Source organism: Vicugna pacos, chromosome 1 (genome assembly GCF_048564905.1).
Source record: "Vicugna pacos chromosome 1, VicPac4, whole genome shotgun sequence".
NCBI lineage: Eukaryota > Metazoa > Chordata > Mammalia > Artiodactyla > Camelidae > Vicugna > Vicugna pacos.
The window spans coordinates 18,516,014-18,523,429 of NC_132987.1; the positions used below are offsets into that span (position 1 = coordinate 18,516,014).

The 7,416-nt window shown below is 50.2% G+C and overlaps 1 long non-coding RNA gene across 1 annotated transcript; it reads left to right on the forward strand.

The window, feature by feature from the left end:
• The first annotated feature begins 1,215 nt into the window (after window positions 1–1,215).
• Window positions 1,216–6,136, forward strand: LOC140688545 (uncharacterized). Its single transcript, XR_012063413.1, has 3 exons — window positions 1,216–1,311; window positions 3,920–4,011; window positions 5,952–6,136. It is a non-coding gene; the product is annotated as an uncharacterized lncRNA (long non-coding RNA).
• The last annotated feature ends 1,280 nt before the right edge of the window (window positions 6,137–7,416 follow it).

Here is a 7,416-nt window from a genome sequence, read left to right on the forward strand (position 1 = left end):
CTTCATGTTTGGCTCGGGACAATCTGTTTTTCCTACATTTGTTAAGTTGCTCAAAATTCCTAATGCTCATTCATGTTCTTTCCAAGGATTAGCAGAACACCCCTTGCTCGTCTTTCATCGCACTCCCTCTGCACGCAGGGCAAAAATTATATTTGAGTAGAACCCTGGCTATTGATGCCCATAAAATGGAGACTTTGGCGAGACTCGCTTGCACGGGTCAGAGCGAGAACGAGACTGAAAAGCGGGCCTGAGCATCTTTAACGATGTGCAGAAAGAGAGGGGCCTCTGCCCGTGTGGGCAGATGTGCACAGCTGTTAGTGGAGAAGCCCCTAATACCGCGACCAGCACAGAGTAACGGATACCCTCGAATGCTTCCTAGCAGAGTTAAGAATTTTTTGTTGATCGTGCCTTTGAACTAAGGTCATTTAAGTATACAACAGATGTTCCTCTGAGGGAAACAGACTTATAAAGTCAGGAACACAGAAGGGACCTAATGGTTTACGGGGGGTGGCGCATTAAGTTCATAGCAGTTTAACTCCTTTCCATGTTAAACAAAACAATGATGCAATTTTATGCACAATAAAAAACTGTCAAAACAATCATCCTGGGCAGTGGAGGTCCTTTCAGTCATTCTTCTTTTTCTAAAGATAAACTGAGGACACAAGTGACGGCTATTTCTGACTTCTCCATGTGGTGGAAGCGGTTGGTGTGGCAGCGTCAGCAATTCAAGGCTGACTCATCCAGGATGGTGGAAGACTGAATCTTGGGGATAGAGGGAGGAGGCAGGCATAAAGTGAAAAGGCAGCGAACACAAGGTCTGTGTGGCTTACTGGCCGCGCTAGCCTTCGGCAGGTAGAGTCAGCGGTCACCCGGGAGGTGAAATGGGTGAGGAGCTGGGCAGATTCTTCCACCTGATCAGATTCTTCCGCCTAATCAGCTCCCCCACCTCCTTCCTTCACGTATCACACTCAACCATTAGCACTTCACCAGTCAGACCATAAATACTATTTGAGCGTCAGGCACATCCGTTGGGGGTGAGCACTGCCCTCTGCAGGGCCCTCTGCGGAAATGTGGTTCTCGGTGGGGAGGAATTCTGGAGCAGGGCAGAAGCCAGGACCTGAAATCATGCCGATCAGAGTCTCAATCCACGCCCCTGCTATTTCTGAGCTATATGACCTGGGACAAGCCACTTAATCTCTCTGTGCCTTTATTTCTAGATTTAAAAAATGAAGGTGGTCGTACATCCTGAGATTGTTATCAGACTTGAGTGGAAGAATGGGTGAAAATCCCCAGTATGGTTCCTGGCACAGTGTAAGTATTTTGCCTCCTTTCTTAAGGGAAGAACGAGGCAGCATCCCTGTCTTCAGGGAGCTTATAGTCTAGATGGGCAAATTCCATGTGCACAAAGACAGATGGTTCTTGAGGGCCTTGAAGCAGAGGCTAACGAAAGCCATGAAAACTTAAGTGGTACAGAAGCCGATCAGAATGGGGGGAGGCGAGTCACTTGGACCTGCTGATCACGGATCAATCCCCGGAGGTGCAGGCCTGGAGCTGGGGCTGGTGAACTTTGGAAAAGGAAAGAGTGTGTTCCCATCAGGTGGACCCTAGTGAGAAAAAGTATGCTGGTATGTCGAAGGCATGTTGGAGGCCCACTGTGAGGCAGCCAGGCCAGGGGGTAGCTGGTGAGAATTAGGAGTGCCAGGGAGGTGGGGTGCAGATTGTGATGGGCCTCCAATACCAAGCTCAGCTTTTTCTGGAGGCAGCAGGGACCACTGTAGCTCTGAACTAATGAACACTGATAACATTTGTGTCCAAAGATTTGTCCAGTCCATGAATGGGAAAATCATGGCCCTCTCCCCACTCTCCAGTGCCCAGGGCAGACATTGCTAATCAATCTCAGCCTGGAGGCCAGGGGATGACTTGGAAGCTGTTATAATTAATATTCTGTATATGTTGGGGAGAAGGTGTGTCTGCTGAGTTTGCTCACAGTCATCTGAGAGCACATGTATCTCTCTGCTTTTTATTGTAAGACAGATGGGGAGAAAGGGCTCACTGTGAATGTGCAGTGGTCTTCATCTTTGCTGCTCCTAGGATCAGATTCTGGGTCTGAAGCCTTCTCCCAGATTTCCTGGTTGTTCTGTGTTCACTGTCCCTCGCAGTCTCTGGTGCCCCCTGTTGGATCCCAGACCCGAGTCTGACAGCTGTGAGCCCTGACTCACAGGGAAAGGAGCTGGGCTGGCAGGGACCCCTGGGTCCGAGGCTCAGCTGTGAGCGGTGAGTTGTGGTTTCCTATCTGCACCCTCTTTGGCAACAATGCACATCTGAAAGGTCTGACTGTTTGGGCAGGAGCTTGGCAGGCTCGGCCTCACTCTGGAAAGGGGATGGTATGCTCCTTAAATGACAAACCATGTAAATCTTTCAGGACTTCCTAAAGTTACTGAGGTGCCAGAAATGGAAGGCAAGTCTGCTTCACATTGTTGTAATTTCCTTCTTGATTCGTGTTTAGAGCCAATTTTGATCCGCAGAGATGGTAGCTCCCAGAGCTGAGGCCTGCTCTGCAGGAAAGTGAGAAGTGTGGAGGCCACAGGGAAGCAAAGACCACCCCTCAGCTGGCCAGGGCCCCCAGCCTCTGTGAGGGCCCACCTCTGTCCCACTGGCCCTCAGAAGGGCAGGGCAGCTTTGTTCTGCCTACCCGGAGAAGCCTCAAGAGATCTTTGGAGTGGGAATGCCGGATTTCACGCCTCCTAATACACACCTCCAACCACTCCTCTACTTCACAATCACCTTCATCTCTCCTGGAGGCCTGGAACAGCCTCCTCCATGGTCTCCTTGCCTCCTCTCTGGGTCCTCTTCCTCTCCCCTCTACTGTTTTCTGCAGCAGTGAGGGCGATCTGTTTGAGGAACAGTGCTAGTGAGAGTGGAGACTGATTCGGAATCTCCCAGTGAGGGTGGCCTTATCACTTTCATCACCCCCACTTTATAGGTAAGGAAGTGGAGGCACAGAATGCTTAGTAGCTCACTTGAGACCTCGTAGCTACCAGTGGCACGGCCAGGACCAGAACCCAGCTTCCCTGGGTCTGGAGTCCGGAGTTACGCACCATGCCACGTGGGCTCTGCTGGTGCCATAACTCTGCTTACTGCTGATCTCTGGCTTCCATCGTGCTCAGAATAGCATCCAACCCTTGCCAGGCCCTGCAGGCTCTGCCTGGGGCCCCAGCTCTGATCTCTCTCTGGCCATTTCCCTCTTGCTCACTTGGCTCTGGACAGTCTGGACTAGGGTTGCTGGATAAAATACAGGATGCCCAGTTAAATCTGGACTTCAGATAATCCATGAATCCTTTCTGGGTATAAGTATATCCCACACAATATTGGGAATATACTTATACTGAAGAAGTATTTGTTGTTTATCTGAAATTCACATTTAACTTGTGTGTGTGTGTGTGCGCATGTGGGCACACGTGTCACTAAATCTGGCAGCTCTGGCTTGGACTCTTCTGTTCATCTAGCTGCTGAGTGTTGGCCACGTCAGGGCCTTCACTGCCCTTTCCCCACTGCCTGCAATGTTGGTTCACACTCTTCCTCGCTTGCTCTTCTTCAGCCATCATGTTGAAGCTCTGGTGTCCCCTCCTCAGGAGACCCTCTCTCACCACCAGTCTAAAGCGGGCTCCCTGTTATTGTGCCTCAGAGCCGCCTCTTGTGCCCCATGTTGTGGAATTACACACACAACCTCCATGAAGCCTGCCTCCCCCGCTGAGCTGTGAGCTCCCCCAGGGAGGGGACTGACGCCCAGTGCCAGCAGTGGCCAGGCCCTTATTCCTTGTTAGGTCAGTAAAATGTCTGCGCATTTACCAACACTGGTCTCTCCTCCTCCCAGAAGCCCTCTCTCTTCTCTTACCCTGTTCTCCATCTGCTCTTACAGTTCTTTCCGTTGGTTGCTGCATTGTTGCTGGGGAGCCTGGTGTCTGGGGCTGGGCCAGGTGGGTTCTCAGCATTTGTCCTCAAGGATCTCAGGTGAGTGAAGAAGGCACATGGGGACAGTGAGCTCTGGTGCCTCGTGCAGAGTGCACAGATGATGGCTGGGTGATGTGTTGTTGGGAGACCCCTGCACCAACTGCCCTCACTGTCACCCTGGGAAGGGTCAGACCTCCTGGCTCTTTCCCAGGGGAGCTGCAGACTTTGAGCACAGGGAGTCCTGGCTCCTCAAGGGCAGAGGCCCCACCTGCTCCCCTCCGTGCCCTCCTGCTAACACAGCCTGAATCGTGGTGAGGTTGTTTACACTTTAGAATGCTTTGGACTGCAAGTAGCACAGTCCAACTCACACAACTTTAGTCAATGGGAAGTGTCTTGTTTCATGATACAGGAAGCCTGGAGGTGGGGGGACAGGTCCAGCAGCTCAGTGGTAGTACCACGGACCCTGGTCTCCTGTCCCTCGGCTCTGCTGTCCTCAGCATGGGTATCATGCTATGGGCAGTTCCCTGATACCACAAGGTGGCTGCTGGTGTGTGTGTGTGTGCCACTCTGTTCTCACGCAACAGGAGAGAGACAGAATCAGTTCCCCAGCCATGCCACATGTGTCCTTATCCTCAGTCTGACAGGGACAGTGGCCCACTCTGGACCATGAGCAGGTACCAGGGAAATGCCTTGTTCTTATTAGCTTAAGGCAGAGGTTTCCAAACTTTCTGTTATACCCCTCTAGGGCCTCAGTAATTTTTCATGGCATCTAAAGCCAACAGGAATGCCCATCAGTTCTCCTTACTAACTAATTTGGTATAAACAATTTAATAAATATTTTTGTCCTAACAACTTAGTAGCCATTTGAAAAAAAAAACACATAAATTGGAAAAAAATATCTTCTTGTATCATTCCTACTTAACCACAGTTATTTACTAATGGGATGTGTGTGCCTAATGGGCCCTGCACAACTTCTCAAATCCGGAGTCAGATTGGACATCCCAGCCTTTTTTGCTTTTTACATGGATTTTTTTTGTGCAGTACTTGGCTTTTTATGACAGCAACCATTGAAAAGCTGGCTTTACAAAGAAAGGTATGGTGTTATTGATGTTAAAACTGTGAAGTACCCTGAGCTGGTAGTTCTCATGATTCCAAAAGATGTCACTGTATTTCCCCTGAAAGTTTCAAATGTCACTTGGAGCCACAGTGAGTTCACTGCAGATCTTTGAGGTGCTTTGGTGTGTGGTTTGGGAACTGTCGACTTCGAATGGTTGTCGTGCCTTTTTGGAGCCAGGCATGAGGGAGATGGAACCCTGAGCAAAACTAGGGTTCTGTTGGGAAAGAGAAAGAGGGGGAGTGGCAGCTGCATAGGTAGCAGGATCCACTGAAGGGGACATTAATGACTGTTACCTGAATGTTGAATTTCAAGCCAGCAAGAAAGAAGAAATACCTTCTAGCACCTCCTTTCTTATGTTCCCTGCATCAGAGAGAACTTGCTGCAGAAACGTCATTTCCGTTACATAGAATCATTTCACTTGGTTTCTGCTGGTGACATTTCAGCAATTGCTTGGGGGTTCTTACCGTCTTTTGGGACAGACTGTGAGCCCTTCTCAGGAAAATGAAGCTCACCTGCTGCTTGGCCCCTAACTCACCTAGTCATGTCTGGCACATTCTCTGACTGCTCTAAACTGCAGCTTCCGATTGGAATCTGTAAAAGGCTGAGGGTCACTCCCAGCAAGGCTCCGCCACGAGGACATCCTGTCCTGGTGTCAGAGGTTCGTTCCTCTTGCTGCTGAGCAGACTGACTGGGGTACCAAGGATATCCACTGACTGCAGCCAGGGCCCCTTCCTCCTGAGAGCCCGGCAGCCCCCGAGCCAACCACCCACTCCCCTAGGAGGTCCTGACTGGGCCCGGTGGCTGGATGCTGGGCTTGGGGCTGGCCCCTGATGATAAGGCATGTTTCTGATCATGGCTCTTTCTCTCCATCTTCGGCCCACAGAGATGACTCTGTCCTCATCTCTGTGCCACCCTCCATCACCTAGATCTAAGGATCTGGCTTCTGACTCACCAAAGCCCCAAGAAAACGTCTGCCGGCTGAGTCAACCGGGCCTCCCTGAGCCCCCAGGTACTGTCTGCCGCACAGGCTTATCAGAGGCCAGCGTCCTTGTTCCCTCGGAGTGAGTTCAGACAATCTCTTTCCGGAGATTATGTTCCCAAGCCTCCTGGCGGCCTGGGCTTTGATAACCACCTGGTGTAGCGGCCTTCAACTCCCCTCCCAGGGAAGCGTCGTGTTTCAGGGCGGCCTGCCCGCCTGAGGGGCGCAGCACCGTCAGACCTCCGGTCCGACAGATGGGGAAGGCAATGCCAGGTAACGGCACCGCTGCGGGCTGGGAACGCTGTCTCTCTCCATACTGCTTGTGTCAACCTTAGAGGACCCCCTTCAGTTGTGTTCATGTTTACAAATTCAATAGCATCAAATCCTTCATGTAGTGTTTATTTTGTGCCGGACACTGTTTTTTTTTTTTTCAATATATAATTATGTTCAATCTTCATAAGACCTTGATACATAATTTAATTTCCTTCCTTCCCATTTTACAGATTATAGGATTGAGGTTTAAGCTAGTAAATAACTTACCCAAGATCATGTGGCTGGCAAGTGGCAAAGTTGGGATATGAGCCAAGGCAACTCGACACCCCAGTCCAGACCCCCATCTCCTATACTGCCACCTGTGCCTCAGGCTGGGGGCCTTGGGGACCATCCCATTCAGAGGCCCTGGTCGACCAGTGAAGCCTGCGTTCCCCCAGCTCCCTGGTGACAGAAAGGTTCTGGAACCTGCTGTTCTTATCTCATGGACCCTGAGCTCTTCCCAAAGATGTTTCAAGTTCTTTATTTTGTGGGGAAAGTGGCCTTTGGGGGCCTGGGAGAAGGGAGACTGGTCTTAGAAATCCCAGAATTGATAGTGGTGGCAGGATGACGGGTTCCGAGCAGCAAGGTCTGTGGCTGGGGGGTCCTCTATCACTGGCACCAAGCACAGTGTGATGAGGGCTCTGTTTATCAAGTGTAAACCAATTCAGTCCTCTCTGAAGCAATTGGGCAACAGAGACCAAGAACCCTAAAAATGTTCTTACAACTTTACTCAACAGTGCCACTTCTAGGAATCCATGCAAGGAAATATTTTGGAATGCCAGCAAAGCTTCTCATGCCATTACTTTTGCAATACCACAGGGCAAACAAGCAAAGTTTATGCTAGGGGAATGTTCCTACAAACCCTGGCTCAGCCCAGCAAAAGAAGACTACGCAGCCTCTAAAAATGGTGTTCACAAAGAGAGTTTGGTGAAATGAGAAAAATCTTGCTGATATGAGGTTAAACCCAAAGCAGGGGTAGGGGGAGCTAGGTAGAAAAGCAGAATGATAAATACTTTAGGCTTTTAATTGTATTTTAAAAAATGAACAGGGGGTAAAA